Consider the following 23,169-nt stretch of genomic DNA (forward strand, 5'->3'; position numbering starts at 1 on the left):
ATGTCCCTGTTAAACAGGGTCAGAAAAATTGGGCCTTAGGCACTGGTGCTGGTGCCACGACACTGCAACCTCTCCCATATACTCTAGTTTTATTGCAGGAATTAGCCCTGTTGCAAAGCATTGCATCAAAAATTTTAATTAAACGCCCCTGTTAAACAGGGGCAGAAAAATTGGGCCTTAGCCACTGGTGCTGGTGCCACGACACTGCAACCTCTCCCATATACTCTAGTTTTATTGCAGGAATTAGCCCTAAACAGGGGCAGAAAAATTGGGCTGATGGCATCACCCAGAACCAGAAATGTTCTTCCAGCGGAGGAGGAAGAGGATAGACAGTCAACATAACAGGACAGTCACTCAGCATCAGCATAGGCAGTCTTGAAGGGATGTGATATTTCAAAAAAAATTATTTGGTTACATCAGCTTCAGGTGCTTGGTAGCTGTGGGTTATCCAAGACTGATTCATCTTGATGAAGGTCAGTCGATTAACTGATTCGGTGGACAGGCGCACCCTGTGATCGGTAACAAAGCCACCAGCAGCACTGAAGGTGCGTTCCGAAAGAATGCTGGATGCAGGACAGGCCAGTAGCTCAATTGCATACTGTGCAAGCTCTGGCCAGTGATCCATCCTCAAGACCCAGTAAGCCAGAGGATTTTCGGTGGGAAAGGTGTCCAAGTCTGACCTTGCCCCTAGTTATTCCTGCACCATGTAAATCAGACGCTGGCAATGGTTGCTGGAACCGATCATACCTTGGGGCTGCGGACTAAAAAATTGTCTGAAAGCATCAGTCAGACGGCCACCTTCTCCACCGCTCCTTCTGACCGATGCCTCAGCAACACGTTGTCCAGGACCAGGAGTTTGTAACCTCCCAGTCTCTGGGAACGCGTTGCACAGACCTTTCTGCAAGGCCTTCTGGAGATGTCTCATGCTCTGCTCCCTCTGCGATGGCAAGATAAGGTCGGCAACCTTACCCTTGTACCGTGGATCAAGGAGAGTGGCCAGCCAGTAATGGTCCCTCTCCTTGATCCGAAGAATACGAGGATCCTTCCGCAGGCTTTGCAGGATCAGGGAGGCCATGCAGCGTAGGTTAGCTGAGGCATTCGGTCCGGAGTCCTCTGGGTCACTAAGGACAACATGATCTGCAGCTACCTCCTCCCAGCCACGTGCAAGTCCATGGGTTTCTTGGGACATTGCCTTCCACATGCCGGTAGAGAGCCTGAATCGCCTTCCGTGAGAAAAAGTGGCGTTTGGGGACCTACCACTGAGGAACCGCACATTGTACAAACTCACGGAAGGGAGCCGAGTCTACCAACTGAAAAGGCAGCAGTTGAAGTGCTAGCAATTTAGCCAAGCTAGCATTCAACTGCTGGGCATGTGGATGGCTGGGAGTGAACTTCTTTCGCTGGTCCAGCAGCTGGGGCAGGGACATTTGCCTGCTATAATCGGACGTGGGTGTACTGCTAGCAGAGTGCCCGGAAGCACTTGGCTGTGACACACCTAATTCTACACCTTCATTCCTCTCAGAGCAGGTTTCAGAGAGGACTGAAGGTCTAGTGGAGTTGGAGATGCCAGCTGATGAGGAGCAAGGAGAGGTCTGCTTTGTTCTTTGGTGTGGGTCTTTGAGGTACGCTTGCCAACGAGCTGCATGGCAGGTCAACATATGTCTGGTCAAGCATGTGGTGCCCAAGCGGCTGATGTTTTTTCCACGCGAGATACGCTTGAGACATATGTTGCAAATAGCAGCGGTGCGATCTGATGCACTCGTCTCAAAAAAGGCCCACACCAAACAACTTTTAGAATAACGCGCAGAGGCAGCGCCCTGCACAGGCGGAGCTCTGTGGTGTGATTCAGTCGGTGTGCTGCCCCTAAGCTGGCCCCCGGAGGGCATCCTGCCTCGTTGGACATGTGCCTCCTCCTCCTCCTACTCCTCCTCTCTCCTACCAGGCACCCACGTGGAGTCAGTGCCCTCATCATCCCCTCCCTCTTCATCGCTGTAGCAAACCTGGCAGTATGCTGCAGCTTGTGGAACATGACTGCCAGATTGCTGTCCTTCTTGAGCATCCCCTCTCTCTGTACTCACGCTACTGCCTTCCTCTAGCTGAGTATCATCATCAAAGCCTACAAAACACTGGGCATCCTCCTGGAGCATGTACCCAACACTGTGCTCAAAGAGTTCAGGAGACTCCTCAGGAGGACGTGGTGGGTCTAGGGAAGGAGTCACTGATGATGACATTGAGAGGAGGGAAGACGATGCATTGGCAGCTGCTTTGCCAGTACCCTGAGCCTGGGTGAGAGAGGATGAGGAGGATGAAGAGGGCTTGGTCATCCACTCTACCAAGTCATGGGCATGTTGCGGCTCAACATGTCCAGCTGCCGAAAAGAAGGACAAGCGTGTCCCATGGCCACGTGCTGATGATGACAATGCACCGTGTCCACGACCAGCACTGTTATCTCTAGACACAGAGCCTGCTTGCCCTCTTTTATCGGCTCGCGCCTGTCTGCCTCTCCTTGCTGGCCTTCCAGACATGAAGGGAGCTGGGTAAAACAGCAATTGGGTAGTGTATATTGTGCTGGAGGCACACAACACCCACTAACTCCTGCAGATGCCTTTATTATAGAACACCAGCAATAAAGGGTAGATAAAGGGGTATACTGTACTGGAGGCACACAACACCCACTAAGCCCTGCAGATGGCTCTATTAGAGAACAACAATAAAGGGTAGATACAGGTGTATATTGTGCTGGAGGCACACAACACCCACTAACTCCTGCAGATGCCTTTATTATAGAACACCAGCAATAAAGGGTAAATACAGATGTATACTGTGCTGTGCTGGAGACACACACAACTTCCAATAACTCCTGCAGATGGCAGATGGCTCAAATAGAAAAGAGCTATGTAGGTGGATATAGCGGTGTGTACTGGGTACAGAGCACGCAGACAGCACGCACAAGCTCCTAACACTGACTGCAAGCTCTATTATAAAAGATAGATATATCGCTAGCTATATAGGTGAGGTGAATATAGCGGTGTATACTGCGGTCAGGGCACGCAGACAACAACCACTACAGAAGAGCAAGATCGAAAAATCGGCCGATAACGATCGGTGTATACTGTGTTGAAGGTACACAGAACACCCACTAACTGCTTCAGACGCCAACACACTACACAAGGCCGCCGCGCTGGCGGCCTTATATAGTGTGGGGCGTGTACTACACAGCCTGAGCTATGATTGGCCACAGGCATCCTGCCTGTGGCCAATCATGGCTCTCCTCGCTGCCGGCGCTGTGATTGTCCAAGCATGCGGGGTCACAGTGCATGCTTGACCAATCATGAGCCAGCAATGCACTGCGCCATCGCAGTGCATTGTGGGCCGTGAGTGCCACACGAATTTGGCACGAATGGCCCATAACATATGGAATTCGCTGAACGGGCGAACAGCCGATGTTCGAGTCGAACGTATGTTCGACTTGAACACGAAGCTCATCCCTACTTCTGGATACTGTGAGACATCTGCTGCTGGACACTGGAACAACACCCTTCAGATCCCGAACCACAGTGTTGACAGTAGTTAACCCAGTTCCTAACAGTACAGTATTCCCAAACCAATAAACTAGCAAGCTCTAGATGCTACAACAAGCCTTGGCCATACAAGTTCATACGATAATTGCAGAGTCCTGCCTTCCCCAGGTTAAGAACATGATGAGGGGCTTTGGTCTAGAAAAAGTCTGAAAATATTTTCTCACTGCAGGGTCAGGAACCCTAACACTAGGGTGTCCTGTCTTATTACGTTAGTGTTCTCTACATGGACTGCATCTAGATCTTTCCAGGGCACTGGTTACTGGTCCCCTAATGCACCAAGAGTTTCAACAATTGCATCTGTGTCATGGAAAGATACAAATGGCACCCTGTTATGTTTAAGGCTGTTATGGCAAGTTAAAGTCCCATTTACTGAGCGAGTGTCCAGACCACAAGGCTTTGCTGCAACAGGAGCAATACACTGCAAAAGGGACTTGAACAAGGCAACTACCAGAAGAATCTCGTGCCAGATGGGCAACCAATGTAAGGCACATGACAAAAATGGAGACTCAGAAGTACCAGACATCAGCTGGCAGGAGCTTAACCTTAATATCAGATTCAGGCTGGGAAGCAGGCAGAGAATTAGCAGAGTCAGGAGGGGCAGCAGGCGGAGAATCAGTCAAATCAGGCTGGGCAGAAGGAGAAACATCAACAAAATCAGTCTGGGCAGCAGACAGAGCCGAAGCTGACACAGGAGCAGATTGGCAGATGGCTGGACCTGTGGCAGGCTCTGGGATCTGGCCAACAGTGGTTGAGACAAGAGTGGACAGTGACAGAATTGTGTGTGTTGGGAAAAAATATTTGTTTCTTTTTTAGGTTTGGACACCGGAGTACTGAAGGTAGGATTCCAATCTGTTGGAAGAGCATTGAGAATCTGAGAGGGATAAGTGCAGTGGCAGGATAGCGTGCTTAGGAGGATGCCATAGTTACCCGGGCAGTGGAGAAAGAGTAGGAACCACAGACTATGGAGTAGGGTACTGATATATGGTGGGGAGCAGTGCTGGGAAAACGTCATAAAGTGCCCAAGGTGAAAATGGCAAACTTTGAACCCCCCAACTAAAGTAGAATATTAGGTTAACCACTTGCCGCCCGCACTATAGCCAAAAGATGACTACAGCGCTGGCTTAAATTTCCGGGAGGGCGACCATATACGTTCTCCCACTCTCACGCTTCCTGTCCTATCCTATCAGTGCCACCTCATCAGTGCCCATCAGTGCAGCCTATCAGTCCCATCAGTGCAGCCTATCAGTCCCCATCAGTGCAGCCTATCAATGCCCATCAGTGAAGGTGAAAAATTATCTGTTTGCAAAATGCTATAATAAAAATGTGTTTTTGTTTTGTTTTTTTGTTTGTTTAGCAAAAAATAAAAAGCCCAGTGGTGATTAAATACCAACAAAAGAAATATCTATTTATGTAAAAAAAAAATGATAAAAATGTCATAAAGGTACAGTGTTGCATGACTGCGCAATTGTCATTCAAAGTGTGAGAGAGCTGAAAGCTAAAAATTGGCCCGGGCAGGAAGGGGGTATAAGTGCCCAGTAAGCAAGTGGTTAAAAGTGGCACATGCAGAAAAATGTATGTCATTTTTTTTAAAGTTTGTGGCACGATCTGAAAATATCACTAATAGTTTATACAACAGCAAACTGAAAAGCTTACAATTGGTGGACAAATATGGGGTTAACAGTGGCAATAGAAAAAATGTACCTGTGTTGGTGGTGTCAATGAAAGGAAAGAATTTCCATGTGTTGGTGGTGTTACCTGAAAGGAAAAAATGTCCCTGCATCAGTAGTATCTCTGAAAGGAAAAAATGTCCCTGCATCAGTAGTATCTCTGGAAGAAAAAAAATGTCCCTGCGTTAGTGGTGACCCTGGAAGCAAAAAATGTCCTTGCATCGGTGGAGTTGAGGAAAAATGGTGCTGCATCAGTGTTAGTGGGAAAAACATGCCCCTGTGTCACTGGTACCAGTATGAGAAGGACTGATTTGCATCTATGTCAGTGGGATTAGGCTTCATTCACAATAATGCGTTTTTTCATGCTTTTTGCAGAAACGCAGGACATTATTTTTAACATGGGTATCTATGGAACACGTTCACATCAATGCAATTTTATGCCTCTGAATTTTTGGAAAGGGTCAGGGACTTTTTTTCCCGCAGCATGCAGCATTTTGCATGTAATAGACTTAAAAAGACTCGCATTCAAAACACAAATACTTTGTTTTGACTGCAATTTTTACAGTGATTTTGCCATGATTTGCAATTAGTTTTTTGTTTGGTTTTACATTCACTGTATATAGCTAGTTGTTAAGGAGCGGGTTGGAAAGCCAACTGCCACATTCTTAACAACCGATGAGTCATTAGCTGTGAGTGGGGTTCCCCACTTACACCTGAATGTAAAAAAAAAGATTTGCAGGCTAAAAAACCCACGGGTCTGGTATGGATTTGGAGGGGACACCCCCAAGCCAATTTTTATTTTAATGGCGTGGGGTCCCCTCCAAAATCCATACCAAGCCCTTATTCAAGCATGCAGACCAGCAGGTCAGTAAAGGCAGGGGACAAGGGAGGGCCCCTCCTGAACCATACCAGGTCGCATGCCCTCAACATGGAGGGGTACTTCAGGACAAGTGGGCTCTGCCCACCCTAAAGCACCTTGTCCCCATATTGATGAGGCATGCAGCCTGGTATTGTTTGGAGGGAGGGGGGGCGCTCGCTTGTCCCCTCCCTTTCCTGACCTTGACCTGCATGCTCGGATAAGGGTCTGGTATGGATTTTGGGGGGAACCCACACCATTTTTTTTTTAAATGATGGCATGGGGGTGTCTCCTCCAAATCTACACCAGACCCCAAGGGCCTGTATGGATCTGGTGGGGGGACTCCACGCCATTTTTTTCACAAATGTTTTTGCCCTCAATTCTTTTTTTTTACATTCAGCTGTCAGTGGGGAATGTGGTTAAAAAAACACGTGGAAAGCACAGCAAGAAGCACTGCAAAAAAATGCTCAAAAGCAACATGCATAGATGTGAATCAAGCCTTAAGGAGTGGATGTGGGCTCTGACAGGTGTGTGGAACTAAAGGGATCACTGGAAGTGGTGGGACAAGGCCACCCAAAGCCCAGGGCAAACCTGCCAAATTGCCCCCTCCCCACAAAAAATAAAAAAATATTGCCACTCTGAGACATTACATTTATAGCATAAACCCCCAAAATCCCCCCTTCTAGCACAAATCCTCTTCTCCCATCCCTCTTCTTCCCAACACAAATCCTCTCAAATCACCACTCCTAGCACACCTCCCAAATTTGCCCTCCTAGAACAATTCTTACCCGCTGACGCCCCCCCCAGACTCCCGCTCGTAACACAAATCCCCCTCCCCCAGCCTCCTTGTGGTGCCCCCCATCTCACATGATACCACAGTGCCCAGGGCAGCCGCTCCTCCTGCCCACCCCTTGTCCCGGCCCTGATCACTGGGGAGGAAGGGGAGCTGAAAGGGCTCTAAGAGCTTACTCAGATATGCACCTATCATTGATGACACTCTAAAAAGATCATTGGTGGATCACTCTACAGAGGGAGTTTGGCAGGCAGTAAGGAGGCAATGCTGCCTCATGGCACCAGAACTGCATGATAGCATGCATACTCACCTGTTCCCACGTGCTTGCCACATTAGGATGAGTGGCCATGTCCATGCATCCACTGCATCCTAATAGACTTGAATAGGCTGCCTGCATGTAGCACCTGTCAGCTTTAGAATAAAACATCCATTCACAATATAAGGGCCTCAGGTACAGTGAAACGGAGGGGATGCCGGGTTCCAGTGTAAATTCACCTTACAGAAAGTTCAGGAACTCAACAACGCTTGCAGAGAATATAGTGATAAAAACCAATTACAGTACAAACACATTTTGCATCAAACATTCTGGAAACATCATTTGACACTAACCATTTTGCTGAGTACTACAACTCCTGCTGTTGCTGCAGATGGGTTAAAGGTTTTGGTAGGTGGTAAAAATCCTGTGTAATAAAACTAGTTACAGTGACTTGAAAAAGTATTTAGACACCTTGAAATTTTCCACATTTTGTCATGTTACAAATGTACACAAAGTGGTACATAATTGTGAAGTGGAATAAAATTCATAAATGGTTTTCAATTTTTTTACAAATAAATATATGAAAAGTGTGGGGTGCATTTGTATTCAGCTCCCCTGAGTCAATACTTTGTAGAACCACCTCCCTCTGCAATTATATCTGCAAGTCTTTTTGGGGATGTCTCTACCAGCTTTGCACATCTAGAGAGGGACATTTTTGCCCATTCTTCTTCTGCAAAATAGCTCAAGCTCTGTCAGATTGGATGCAGAGTGTCTGTGAACAGCAATTTTCAAGTCTTGCCACAAATTCCCAATTGGATTTAGATTTGGACTTTGACTGGGCCACTCTAACACATGAGAACTCTGGCTGTATGTTTATGGTCCTTGTCCTGCTGGAAGGTGAACCTCCACCCCAGTCTCGAATCTTTTGCAGACTTCAACAGGTTTTCTTCTAAGATTGCCCTGTATTTGGCTCCATCCATCTTCCCATCAACTCTGACCAGCTTTCCTGTCCCTGCTGAAGAAAAGCATCCCCACAACATAATGCTGCCGCCATCAAGTTTCACGGTGGGGATGGTGTGTTCAGAGTGATGTGCAGTGTTAGTTTCCCACCACATACTGTATAATGTTTTGCTTTTAGATCAAAAAGTAAAATGTTATCCCTGACCTGTCTGGTGTGTACCTTGGCTTTTATGATGTTGTTTGTTCACTAAGGTTCTCTAAACCTCTGAGGGCTTCACAGAACAGCTGTATTTATATTAAGCAAAAATTACACCCAGACAGACTCTATTTACTAATTAGGTGAAAAACATTTATAATTTTCCTTCCACCTCACAATTGTGAGCCACTTTGTGTTGGTCTATCACATAAATAAAAAGAATTCCAAGACCCGTAGAGTCATTTGTTGGAGGTCACCCAATCCCATAATTGTAGAAAAAACACATGAACCCCCATTGGTGGGTGGAACTTTAAATGTGACCAGACCAAGAACAATAAATAATTTATATCAAAAATAGAAAAATTTATTACAATAAATATATATTCAAACAAAGACTGGTAACGTCAAAAACAGGAATGTACATCAATATGGGTTGCAAAAAAGCATACAGACAAAAATAGGCTTATGGATGAACCCAACGTTTCTGGCTTGATGCCCTTCGTCAGGGTTTTATGAGCATCCAGAGTCTATTTAGAAAAATACATATGTACATATCATTAGATAAATATTCAATACACATAGTATGTCTATATTTCAATAAAGGTCATCTTTTTTTTGGGTCTTTCCGGACCCTCGCTGGGGGATCTCTGTGGAGCGGTCTGGGGTTACACACAGACAGCTTTCTTTGACTTCATTGTTTTATTCTTTGGGACCCTCTCCATTCCCACTATGGGGAAATTATATCACCTGGTATGTTATCAGTGCTATTTATTATATGTGCTATACACTATCATTTCAGTTGACCTTTTTTGAAATATAAAGAAAATAGATATACTGTGTGTATTGAATATTTATCTAATAATATGTACATATTTATTTTTCGAAAAATAGATACCGGGCTCTGGACGCTAATATCTCCTGAAGAAGGGCATCAAGCCAGAAATGTTGGGTTCATCCATAAGCATTTGTTGTCTGTATGCATTTTTGCAACCCATATCGATGTACTTTCTTGTCTTTGATGTTACCAGTCTTTGAATATATATTTATTGTAATACATTTTTCTATTTTTGATATAAATTATTGTTCTTGGTCACTTTTAAAATCCCACCCACCAATGGGGGTTCATGTGTTTTGTCTATCACATAAAATCCCAATAAAATACATTTACGTTTTTGTGGAAAATTTCAGAGGGTATGAATACTTTTTCAAGGCACTGTAGGAAGTATCACATTGTTGCAATTCTGAATTGCATAGAGCAAAGCTGGAAATCTTTAGTTAACTAACAGACACAAGTAAGCACTGGCAGACCCTGCGAAAAGTGAAAATATGTAAACATCCATCACCATTTTTTTGTCGCACTGCGATTAATATCTCTATGAATTGCTGCATACCTCCAAAAAATTGGCAGAACTATTTGTACTGTGAAACTGCATGGGCATTTGTTCTGTGTGAATGGGGAAAAAAAACAAGTGTTATTAGGCTATTTTCTAACCAAGTTTAATGTTTTTTATACATACAGAATACAGTAAATCAGGAAAATACAACATCATGACCACTAGATGGAGCTAATGATCATCAGAAATAAATACTTATGCAGTTTCACAGGACAAATATCCCTATTACATTTTAAAATACACCCTCAAGTAAATCTAGCCATACTTAATCCAATAATTTAGCCAAGGTAACTGTCCTGTTTTCACATCGAACACAGCAGTCCACCCGCTGCTTCTGTGCTCGTTTAACCCAAGTTTAGCAGAATAAATGGGAGCTGGTGGAGGCAGAGGTTGCTGGAGCCATGCAGAAAGACTCCTGTTGTAAAAATAGTATGGAGGGAGAAATCACCCAAAAATATCCAGTAGGTAGGATGTTTTTAGGACATGTAAAATTGGAAAATATAAGCTCAAAAGCAGTATTATAGAAAATATGTAAACCTACAACTGCTTCAAAAAAATCTACTGAAAGGTGCCAAATGTGGCACCGGAGGGGGGGAGGAGACGGATAAATGGAAGTTCCACTTTTGTGTGGAACTCCACTTTAAACAAGCAATTTCTTCTTGCCTTTTTTTTTCAGTGAAGGTAAAGCTAGGTACATGTGGGGTGTTGTTATTGCCTTGATCACATACAAAATCTGATTTTTTTTGGCACATAAACTCATTTTTACTTTGAGTGATAGCATTTTTACTTGATACATTCTTTAATCTGAAGTATATTTTATAATATCAAAAAGTATCAAAATAAAACATGTGTAGGTCCAATTATGATCAGCAGACTTGAAAAACAATCATTTTTGCCAAATTATTGGAATCAGCGGTTAGAACAGACAAATAATCACTCCCTGTGCACCAGATGTCAATAAATGAAGGCAGTAAAAAGTATAATGATACACTGCCAAGTCAAAAGCAAAAATCCCAGAGTTGTTTCCTGGTCTCCAGAACAACTTTCTCTCTCCACTGCTTTAACCACTTGCTTACTGGGCACATAAACCCCTCTCCTGCCCAGACCAATTTTCAGCTTTTAGCGCTGTCACTCTTTGAACGACAATTGCGCGGTCATACAACACTGTACCCAAATTTATCATTTTTTCCCACAAATAGAACTTTCTATTGGTGGTATTTGATCACCTCTGGGTTTTTCATTTTTTGTTAAAAAAATGTAAAAAGACCGAATAAAAAAAAAAAAAATACAAAACTGTTTTATATTTTGTTATTACATTTTGCAAACAGGTAATTTTTCTCCTTCATTGATGTACGCTGATGAAGCTGCACTGATGGGCATTGATAGGCTGCACTGATGGACACTAATAGGCGGTAGTACAATATTTTGTTTCAGAATTTCATTTTCGTCCGAAAAATTAATTAATTTAGTTACCGTATATACTCGAGTATAGGCCGACCCGAATATAAGCCGAGGCCCCCAATTTACCCCCAAAAAAACTGGCAAACTTATTGACTCGTGTATAAGCCGAGGGTGAGACATGCCTGTCCATCCCTGTGTGTGTGTCCGTCCATCCCTGTGTGTCCGTCCATCCCTGTGTGTCCGTCCATCCCTGTGTGTCCGTCCATCCATCCCTGTGTGTGTGTGTGTCCATCCATCCATCCATCCCTGTGTGTGTGTGTCTCCATCCATCCATCCATCCATCCCTGTGTGTGTGTGTCTCCATCCATCCATCCATCCATCCCTGTGTGTGTGTGTCTCCATCCATCCATCCATCCCTGTGTGTGTGTGTATCCATCCATCCATCCATCCCTGTGTGTGTGTGTGTCTCCATCCATCCATCCATCCGTGTGTGTGTGTCTCCATCCGTGTGTGTGTGTGTGTGTGTGTGTGTGTGTGTGTGTGTGTGTGTGTGTGTGTGTGTGTGTGTGTGTGTCCAGCCTACCTTTGTCCCGAGCCTTTGTCCCGAGCCTCCGTCCCGTGTCGTGCCTTGCCTTCGTCCCGTCCCGTCCCGTCCCGTCCTGTCCCGTGCCGTGCGTTGCCTTGCCTCCGTCCCGTGCCCTCTTCGTCGGCGGCCATTGTAAAATTCAAAAGCCGCGCCTCCTCCTTCGCCTGTGATAGGCGGAACACTGAATTTCCCAGCAGCCTGTGTTCCGCCTATCACGGACGTCGTATCATCCTCGTCCGTAGTACGAGGATGAGCGGATGCCCGTGATAGGCGGAACACAGGCTGCTGGGAAATTCAGTGTTCCGCCTATCACAGGCGAAGGCGGAGCCGGAGGCGCGGCTTTTGAATCAGAATGGCCGCTGTCTGTCTGCTCGACACGCTGATCGAGCGGGCAGACAGCGATGACTCGAGTATAAGCCGAGGGGGGCACTTTCAGCCTCAAAAAAGAGGCTGAAAATCTCGGCTTATACTCGAGTATATACGGTACTCCCGAAATTCGTTTTTATTTATTTAGTTTTTCATTCAAAAATTGCATTCGTCTGAAAATCCACATGAATTACGGTCGAATCTGTCTTTGAAGGCTTATGGTGTCTGTCGAATGTATAAAGAAGATTCGACATAGCTAGTATATAGCATACTTCGTGTGAACTTTAGAACCCTATTAAAGTCTATGGGACTCCAACATTCAAAATCGAAAGTGCTAATTTTATAGGGTAATATGCAAGTTACTGTCCTAAAAAGTGTTTGGGGACCCGGGTCCTGCCCCAGGGGACATGGATCAATGCAAAAAAAAGTTTTAAAAACTGCAGTTTTTTCGGGAGCAGTGATTTTAATAATGATTAAAGTGAAACAATAAAAGTGTAATATTCCTTTAAATTTCATAGCTGGGGGGTGTGTATAGTATGCCTGTGAAGGGGCGCATGTTTCTGGTGCTTAGAACTGTCCCTGCACAAAGTGTCATTTATGCAGGAAAAAAAGTCCTTTAAAATCACTCGCAGCTATTATGAATTGTCGGCTCCGTAATACAGAGAACACAGATAAAATAAATAAATAAATAAACCGTGGGGGTCCCCCAAATTCAATTACCAGGCCCTTCAGGTCTGGTATGGATATTAAGGGGAACCCTGCATCAAATGAAAAAAAAATTGACGTGGGGTTCCCCCTAAATATCCATACCAGACCCTTCAGGTCTGGTATGGATATTAAGGGGAAATCTGCATCAAATTTAAAAAAATTTTTTTTCAAAAGTGTGTTTGTCTTATTTAACTAGTTTTTACACTTTCTTTGTGAAATGGTAGGGGTACAAAAGTACCCCCTTACCATTTCAAATAGGGGGGGCCGGGATCTGGGGGTCCCTTTGTTAAAGGGGCTTCCAGATTCTGATAAGCCCCCCACCCGCAGACCCCCACAACCACCGGCCAGGGTTGTGGGGATGAGGCCCTTCTCCACATTAACATGGGGACAAGGTGCTTTGAGGGGTCACAGACCCCCAAAGCATCCTCCCAATGTTGAGGGCATGTGGCCTGGTACGGTTCAAGAGGGAGAGGGGGCCGCTCTCTCGCCCCCCCCCCTCTTTTCCTGCGGCCTGCCAGGTTGCGTGCTCGAATAAAAGGTCTGGTATGGATTTTTAGGGGGACCCCCACGTCAATTTTTTTTTTTTATTTGACATGGGGTTCCCCTTAATATCCATACCAGACCTGAAGGGTCTGGTATGGATATTTAGGGGGAACCCCACATCTATTTTTTTTTGACGCAGGGTTCCCCTTAATATCCATACCAGACCTGAAGGACCTGGTAATTGAATTTGGGGGACCCCCACACTTTTTTATTTATTTATTTATTTATTTATTTTATCAATGACTTTCAATGAGTGTTCTCTGTATTACGGAGCTGACAATTCATAATAGCTGCGAGTGATTTTAAAGGACTTTTTTACCTGCATAATGACACTTTGTGCAGGGACAGTTCTAAGCACCAGAAACATGCGCCCCTTCACAGGCATACTATACACACCCCCCAGCTACGAAATTTAAAGGAATATTACACTTTTATTGTTTCACTTTAATCATTATTAAAATCACTGCTTCCGAAAAAACGGCAGTTTTTAAAACTTTTTTTTGCATTGATACATGTCCCCTAGGGCAGGACCCAGGTCCCCAAACACTTTTAAGAACAGTAACTTGCAGAATCTTTTCTCTCTGTCAAATCTTTTTTCTCTGTCGAATATTTTCTCTATATAATCTTGGACTAATAGAGGTAAGGTGAGGCACATTCAACCACAGGTTCTATAGACACAGATTGTTATTGTCAGAGTCACGGCGAATCTCCTATTCTATATCGAACTGTAACAAGGAAAACGAAAATAAAGCATTTATTTATGTCGGATCTTTCATTTTTTCGGATTCTGTGCTTTCGATATCGTTTGTCAAAACGAAAACGAAAATACCTGAAATTCGGACGAAAATGCATTCGGACAAAAACAAATGCACATGTCTAATAGGCGGCACTGGTGGGCGCTAATAGGTGGCACTGATGGGCGCTAATAGGCGGCACTGGTGGGCACTGATAGGTGGCATTGATGGGTGGCACTAAAGGGCATTGATAGGTGGCACTGAAGGGCACTGATAGCTGGCAGTGATGGGCACTGATGGGTGGCAGTGATGGGCACTGATAGGTGACACTGATAGGCAGCACTGCTGGGTGCCACCACTGGTGGGCATTGATAGGGGGCACTGGTGGGCATTGATAGGTGGCACTGATTGCTGCCACTTATGCACTGGTGGGCACTGATTCATGGCACTGTGTGGGCACTTGTAGGCAGTACTGGTGGGTACAGATGAGGCGGCTTTGCCTCTTCCTCTTCGGGACTGATGTCCCTTGCACTGAAGCTGGTGATCAGCCCGAGGAGAAAAAAATGATTACCGATCTTCTATTTACATCACGTGATCAGCTGTCATTGGCTGACAGCTGGTCACATGGTAAGGGTCCGGGAATGGCCCTTTACTCCGATCTGTGATCACCCAAGTCTCATTGACTCAGTGATCACAGCGTGCGCTGTGCACGCCCTGAAGTGGGCGTGCGGGGAGCGTGCAAAGGGTAGGACGTCTATTGCCAACCTCCTGGCAAAGTAGATCTGCGCTGTGGCCATCATTCAGCTATAGCACGGATCTGAAGAAGTTAATGTTGTGTTTTGCCTTCTTCACAAGGTCATTATGGGGCTTCCATTCATAACAAGACACTTTGGCCGCGTACACACGCGGGGACTGTTCGCTCAACTTTGTCCGTCAAACAGTTTCAGCGGACAGTCCGCTCAAAATTAGCATGGACGGACTTGCCCACACACGACGAACGATGACGTGAACGGCACGTACGACGGGACTAGAAAACGACGTCCTATACACTGCAATGCAAACTTCGGCGTGTAAATCCTTTCTGAGCATGCGCTGAACTTAGTTTGACGAACAAGCCTACACACGAGGGGACTGTTCGCTGAAAAACTTTGTTCAGCAGACTGTCCGCTGAAACTGTCCGCTGAAAGCCCACACACGAGCGGACTGTCCACCGAAACACTGTTCAGCGGACAAAGTTGAGCGAACAGTCCCCGCGTGTGTACGCGGCCTTTGGAAAACAAATTCATTTTCGAAAAGACAAAATTCCTAGCAATGTGTTTCAAAGCCGAGTAAGTGCTGGTGGGAGAACAAGTCTCCTTTGTTTATTTTCCAAGCTGATATTGTGATTCATTTTGGACTTTTCACATCATATTGAATGGGATTTCACAAAAGGCATTGCAACGTGCAATGAGTAGGACGTATTTTGAAAGCCTGCAGAGAATGGGATATTTTTAGATTACGAGGAAGTCCAAGTCAGTGTAGAAATATTCTGCCAGATATGATCAATTCTGTCAGCAGTCTGGTCTTCACCTAATCCAATTTCTGAGTTTTGAGCTATTAAGTGCAATTCATATTCAGACTGCAATTGATCCATTTCTTCATAAGGGACAATCCCAGGAAATGTCTCCAACATATCAGTTTTTTCACAAAATCCAACAGTGGATCTATTTCTTGGATTAAGATATCTGGCAACTTTAAAAAAATTGTTTCCCAGAGGGGATTTCTGATGCATATATTTAAAGAGAAAGTAAAGGCAGAAAAAAAAACACACACACCCTGTAAGGCAAAGGCATAATGAGCTAGTATGCATAGCATACTAGTTCATTATGAATAACTTACCTGAGAACGAAGCCCCAGAAGCGGTCCTCTGTCTTCCTCTTTACCGCTGCCATGTATCCCGGAGCGACTTCCGGGTCTCGCTGCTCCGGCTGTGATTTGCCGGAGCCGCGATGATGTCACTCCCGTGCATGCGCATGGGAGCCCACACTCGCGGCATATCGCCGCAATCTGCGGCCTGCCCAGTGCGCCTGATGTTGCTCAGGTCATCCTCATGTGCTCATAGAGCAGAAAAACCAAGGAAAAAGCTTATATATAGGGAAGTCATTATCTAGCAACTTAATCTTGTTTGACAAAATGTCCAGTCATACAAGTTTAAAAAGAAAATGATTGTATAACATTATAATTTCTTAATGTAAAATGTGAATTTGTGGTTTCTTTGATTGCAGCAGTATGTTAACCACTTGCCAACCATGCTATAGCAGATATACGGCTACAGCATGGCTCTCCAGTTCTGGGAGGGCATCCCTAGACGTCCTTCTGAGAGCATGCTTAGGGAACTGTCTGTGATCACTGTGTCCCTTGGACAGCAGATCACAGATCGGGGTAAAGGGCCAATCCCAGCGACCCTTGATCATGTGACCAGCTGTGTCCCATAACACCTGGTCACATTTTAACAGTCTTGCTGGTTATTGGCTCTCCTTTCCTCACATAGAGACAGCGTGTGAGGAAAGGAGAGCCAGTCTGACAGGGCACAGTGAGTACAGAATTTACTTATATAGATCAGGGCACTGATCATCAGTGCCCTAATTATCAGTGCAGCTTATCAATGCCTCCTCAAAAGTGCCCATCAGTGCATGTTATCAGTGCCACCTCATCAGTAGCCATCAGTGTTGCCTCAGCAGTGCAGCCTCATCAGTGCTTATTAGTGCAGCCTCATCAGTGCCCTTCAGTTCAACCTCATCAGCCCTCATCAGTGCCACCTCATCAGCGCACAACAGTGCAACCTCATCAGCACACATCAGTGAAGAAGATAAATTACTTATTTGCAAAAAATTTTTACAGAAACAAATTTTTAAAAAAATCATAATTTTCCATCTTTTTTTTGTTTATTTAGCAAAACAAAACAAAAAAACCCAGTAGTGATTAAATATAACTAAAAGAAAGTGCTTTTTTTCTCACAAAAATCAAATTTGAGTAAAGTGTTGAATAACCATGCAATTGTCATTCAAAGTGTGACAGTGCTGAAAGCTGAAAATTGGCCTGGGCAGGAAGGGGGCAAAGGTGCCCAGTATTGAGGTGCTTAAAGCTGTCTACACCATTTAAAACCACGTGGATAAAACACAGGTAGATCATTGTAATCTTGTTTTCAAACTTTGAAACCAAACGACTTCCTCTTTTGCATTTTTTCATTTCCCTACCTCGTCCACTGTTGTCGTCTCCATCTTTGAAATATGTTATAAAGTACCCTTGTAATCACGGCTCAAATTCTGCGGGAACGCATGGGAATGGAGTTCCTGTACTTTTTCCACAATAGGAACTCAGTTCCCGTTTAGCAGCCACGTCCTGCAAGACTTTGAAATATGCGAGCTGTGTGGCAGGTGCTACACCAGCACCCACTGACACAGCTCGCAATAGTAAGTGCCGCACACCAGGGGTGGACTGACCATTCAGGCATTGCCAGTAGGGGGCCCCATGACAGCTTCCTCTTCGATCTACCTGTCAATCACAGCTAGCTGATGGGTAGATCAGGTCCCTGCTGCTAAGAGATTTTATTTAGTCAGATCTCTCATGATGCGCTCCTCCCCGCCGGCCCCTCCTGATTTTCTAGTCTCCTCACCCCCCCCCCCCCCCACAGTCTCCTGCATACTTGCTCTGTGTGTCCCGCTGAATTCCCCCCTCCTCTATTTTCAGTGCCATATGATGAGAGAACCCAGAGGAGGATCACAACTATTCTGCTCACAGGACATGCAGGAAGAGAGGTGAACTGAGGGAGGAACATCAGTTTGGGGTGGTAAGCTGAGCACAATACCTGGCAATGTTTAATGCCAGGAGGGAAGTTTATGTGGAAATATGTGAAGGGTTGGAATAGCAGCGAGTGTGTGTTGGAGCCCTGTAGAGTTTGCAGCCCCCCAAGCTAACATACATCTCCTAAGCAGGAACACATCACTATCTCCCCAAGCATTTTGTCCAGATAATGTGCAGTTCATTTATGACCCTTCCATTTAACCCTGTGTTATACAAACTCTGTTCAACGAAAAGTGTAAACTCACCACATAAACACTCTATATACAAAATAACATTACCCAATAAAAATCAGAACATGATGTTCACATTTGCATGGAAGCACAAGTTTATTGAGGATTGTTTTTTCTGTATGTACTAACAGTTAAGCTTCATACACACAATATGAAAATTAGATGAAAAATACCACTTTTGACGCGTTTGTGCATATGAGCGTATCATTTTTTTTTTTTTTTTTGGTGGGGGAGTGGATCTTGGGTGGGAGTTTCCACACTTTTTTCCCCAGGACTTGACCCCTGCTTGTAATGCATCCCATTTTGAAAGAAATTTCCCACACATTTCATTTGGCTTAGCCAACGGGTTGAGGAGTGCTTTAGAACATCCTTGATGAGCCCCGTTTCCCACAGTACTACATGAAAAACGGAGAAACCATCTTCTCATTTGTCAGCTAACAGCACTTCTATGCTATGCTAGGGTAACTCAGCAGAAGTAGCTCAGCATTAGAGGTATCTCCAAAAAACGAACCCATGATATGTACCGCCAGCTGAGCTTACCTCCGCACAAACTTGACCCTTCTACTCAGCTCACTACCACCCTCTTCCAGACAGGTGCAATCTCCAAGGCTGGGGGCAGCCTCATCCCACCCACTCAAACAGCAGTAGCCAGTTCCTGCAGTCCTGCATGAGAGCTCCTAAAACTGCTGGGGGAGGTACAGGGAGAGGATCCCCATTGATGTACAGATCTGTGGGCAGCAATGACAGAAACACCCCAGACATGTGAGGGTAGCAATGCCAGAAATGGCAGTAAGCTGTACCCGTGGCTCTGATTTACAAAGATAAGGTGGGACAGCTTACTAAAAAGCATTACTGCTCTGGCAAATCTGAGACAGTTGGCAAGTATGATATTTGACAATCCAATATAAGCACTGAAATAAAATGCGGAAATGAATATATGATTTTATTTTCTGAGCACAGATATGCTTTAATCACTTTCCGACAGAGATATAGCCAAATGACAGCTACAGCATGGCCAGATAATTTTGGAACGCCGTCATATGATGATGCACCGCGATAGTACCCACCACAAGCCAGCTGTGGGGCATAGGTGGCACGCTCTGTGATCTCAGTGTCCAGAGAACACTGCTGATCACAGATTGAGGTAAAGATACGATCAGCTGCTCTTTACCTTGTGATCAGCTGTGTCCAATCACAGGTAAGTATGAGGGGCTGAAGGGGGCTTCTGCACACAGAATTTTTTATCTTAATGTATAGAATGCATTAAGATAAAAAAAACCTTCTGCCTTTAGAACCACTTTAATGTTCAGAAATGCTACCATTACAGAGTAAAGCAAAGTGGAGGAAATCAAGAGATCAGACCGTCTCCGCTCGCCTCTATGATCTCTGAAGACTGGAGCGACGTCATGACAGTCTAGGTGAAAGTAAACAATTTTATTTATTTTTTTAAACAAAAGAACATTTTTTTTCTATCTTTTGCTTTTAAAGGTAGAGGAGAGATTTGGGGTCTTATTGACCCCAGATCTCTCCATAAATAAGACTTGTCATCCCTTAATTTTATTCCAAGGGATGTTTACATTCCTTATAATAGGAATAAAAGTGAGAAAGAAAAAAAATGTAAGGGAAAGCGTAAAATTAAAATAAATAAGAAAAGGAAAAAATGTAAACCACCCCCATACATACAGTAAGTCATGCATCTATATGTAAACAGTGTTCGCACTACACATGTGAGGTATCGCCACAAACATTAGAGCCAGAGCAATAATTCTAGCACTGGAACTCCTCTGTAAGGATGAGCCGAACACCCCCCTGTTCGGTTCGCACCAGAACCTGCGAACAGACCTAAACTTCGTGTGAACTTTAGAACCCTATTAAAGTCTATGGGACTCAAACATTCAAAATCTAAAGTGCTAATTTTAAAGGCTAATATGCAAGTTACTGTCCTAAAAAGTGTTTGGGGACCTGGGTCCTGCCCCACAGGACATGGATCAATACAAAAAAAGTTTTAAAAACTGCCGTTTTTTCGGGAGCAGTGATTTCAATAATTATTAAAGTGAAACAATAGAAGTGTAATATTCCTTTAAATTTCGTACCTGGGTGCATGTTTCCTGTGCTTAGAACTGTCCCTGCACAAAGTGTAATTTCTGCAGAAAAAAAATCACTCGCGGCTATAATGAATTGTCGGCTCCCTTAATACAGAGAACACTCATTGAAAGTCATTGATAAAAAAAAAAGGCGTGGGGTTCCCCCAAATTCAATTACCAGGCCCTTCGGGTCTGGTATGGATATTAAGGGGAACCCCGCGTCAAATTTAAAAAAACAATTGACGTGGGAGTCCCCCTAAAAATCCATACCAGACCCTTCATCCGAGCACGCAACCTGGCAGGCCGCAGGAAAAGAGGGGGGAATGAGAGAGCGCCCCTCTCCTGAACCGTACCAGGCCACATGTCCTCAACATTGGGAGGATGCTTTGGGGGTCTATGACCCCTCAAAGCACCATGTCCCCATGTTGATGGGGACAAGGGCCTTACCCCCACAACCCTGGCCGGTGGTTGTGGGGGTCTGCTGGCGGGGGGCTTATCAGAATCCGGAAGCCCCCTTTAACAAGGGAACCCCCAGATCCCAGCCCCCCCTGTTTGCAATGGTAAGGGGGTACAAAAGTACCCCTACCATTTCACAAAGAAAGTGTAAAAAATTGTTAAATAAGACAAACACACTTTTGAAAAATTCCTTTTTAAAAAATAAAAAAAATAAAAAAAGATTCCAGTGGTGGTAATCCACTCTTGTTATCCAGCGACAGATGATCATCTCTCCAGGGTCCAGGGATGGCTGATCTGATCCAGCGACGGGTGATTTCTTAGCCCAGCACAGCGAATCCATCCATCCATCTTCTGTCTCCACGGAGGAGACACTGCGGGGATCCCGGCGGCTGATGTTTCTTATATGAGGAGGGCAGGGCCACCCGTCACCTGACCCCGCCCCTCTCTGATGCTAGTGAGGGAAGCCAGGCTTCCCCAATGACGTATGGGTGACCCCGCCCCCTCTGATGTAACGGAAACCTGCGTTACATCAGAGGGGGGCGGGGTCACCCATACGTTAAGTTTGTCTTATTTAACTATTTTTTACACTTTCTTTGTGAAATGGTAGGGGTACTTTTGCACCCCCTTACCATTTCAAACAGGGGGGGCCAGGATCTGGGGGTCCCCTTGTTAAAGGGGGCTTCCAGATTCTTATAAGCCTCCCACCTGCAGACCCCCACAACCACCGGCCAGGGTTGTGGGGATAAGTCCCTTGTCCCCATCAACATGGGTACATGGTGCTTTGAGGGGTCACAGACCCCCAAAGCATCCTCCCAATGTTGAGGGCATGTGGCCTGGTACAGTTCAGGAGGGGGGTGCTCTCTCGCCCCCCCTCTTTTCCTGCGACCTTGTCCCCTGGATCCAGCGATGTCCCCCCCCCCCCCCGCTGTGTGACCGAGCCATCCTCTGCTCGATTCACACAGTGCCCGAGTGCCGCCGAGCTCCATTCCCCGCAACGTTACGGCGCCCGGGAGTGGAGATTGGCGCAAAAATTTAAAAAAGTAAAAACACAAAACACATACAGTATACTGTAATCTGTAAGGTTACAGTACTGTATAAAAAAATACACATCCCCTTTGTCCCTAGTGGTCTGTCCAGTGCCCTGCATGCACTAAATACAGTTTTTCTGCTTGGAATTTAGAGGTTTTCCATAGCAACCAAAAAGTGTCCCTTTATGTCAAAAGTGATTTGAGACCAACTAGAAAACAGCGATAATAAATTAGAATGACTTGCAGAATTAAACGATAGTGATTTGTGGGGAAATTCGTCATCAAACACTAAATCTAATGACAGCGACAATTCTGCAAATGAGCAAATTTCTGTGTTTTTGGATTTGATAACATTATTGAATCATTTTTATTATTATTTGTTATAATTATTTATAGTTATTTATTATATTATAAACTTTATCATACCTGGGATGTCTACTGGACTCTGGTTTGGACAGATTTAAGTGAGCTATTCCTAAGAATTGCAGGCCTACAATATAAAACGCCAAATTTCCATGCAAAATAATTGCACCACTTTTCAGCACCTAAAATCAGAAATAATCATACCGCCAGGGAGGTTAAGGCTTATACAAGGGGACAGTATATATCCGCTATTAAAGCAGTTAATAAGGCTCAGCAAATAAGGAGTGATGCCTTAAAACGTATATTAGATGAAAAAATATGGCAATATGCTGCGGATCCTTCAGAGTCAAATTTTAATAGTTCACCAAAAGCAAAATTTGGGTAAGACCGTAATACATAATAATGCCTGCAAGGCCTATGACCTCATTGATCCTGAGAAGGGATATTAAAAATTAACTTGAAAATGAATGTAATATTTGATGAAGACATGGGGTAAGGCAGCTCTACACACTTCATGGCTGGCGGGCCACTCGTCAGGAGCCAGCACATGATGTATCGATGAATAGAAATATTGGCTTAGATAATATAATATGTACAGACATGGATAATGGTGGGGTCAAAACCCCCAAACCAAATACATGTTGACTTACTGTGGTCCATGTGCTGATGGTGTAGTGCCGGGCAACACAAACCATCCGAAAGGACTCTCAACCGGGAGCCACGGTGGGCGCCCTACAGGCATCCACCAAGGCAGGCATGGGACCACAAGGTGAACCTAAATGTGCAGTGAGAATGAGGGGGTGAACCAAAATATTGACTGCAGGGGAAGAGAGAGCATATGGAAGTGAGCGAAAAGAACCTTACTGTAGGAATGGAGTGAATAGTGAGGGCTGACAGCCAGAAGGCTGACATAATGTGTTGTGGAAAAAAGGTAATGTGGAAAGAAACAGTGTGTCACCAATGAAAACGGGGAACTGAAAGTGAAGATCAGAGGAGCAAAAGTGAGGATTGCTGGTTACCTGGAGTGAGAAAGAACTGATGGCAAGAGTAGGGAGAAAATCCCAAGCTAACGTGCAGACAAGTGTTCACTTCCCCGTTTTCACTGGTGACACACTGTTTCTTTC

At 44.8% G+C, this 23,169-nt stretch overlaps 1 long non-coding RNA gene across 4 annotated transcripts in view; it reads right to left on the reverse strand.

Annotated features, from left to right (window-relative positions):
• LOC143974098 (uncharacterized) overlaps positions 1-23,169 on the reverse strand; it is a 141,473-nt gene that overhangs the window by 4,163 nt on the left and 114,141 nt on the right. For 2 of the 4 annotated variants that reach the window (XR_013272162.1, XR_013272161.1), the window contains one exon: positions 5,283-5,336. The exons of the other annotated variants lie outside the window; for them this stretch is intronic. This is a non-coding gene — a long non-coding RNA (uncharacterized LOC143974098). The remainder of the gene's footprint in view (positions 1-5,282; positions 5,337-23,169) is intronic. 4 annotated transcript variants of the gene reach the window in all.

The sequence above is a fragment of the Lithobates pipiens genome, unplaced genomic scaffold (genome assembly GCF_037356315.1).
Source record: "Lithobates pipiens isolate NorthernLeopardFrog02 unplaced genomic scaffold, aLitPip1_a1.2 Scaffold_13, whole genome shotgun sequence".
Classification (NCBI taxonomy): Eukaryota; Metazoa; Chordata; class Amphibia; order Anura; family Ranidae; genus Lithobates; species Lithobates pipiens.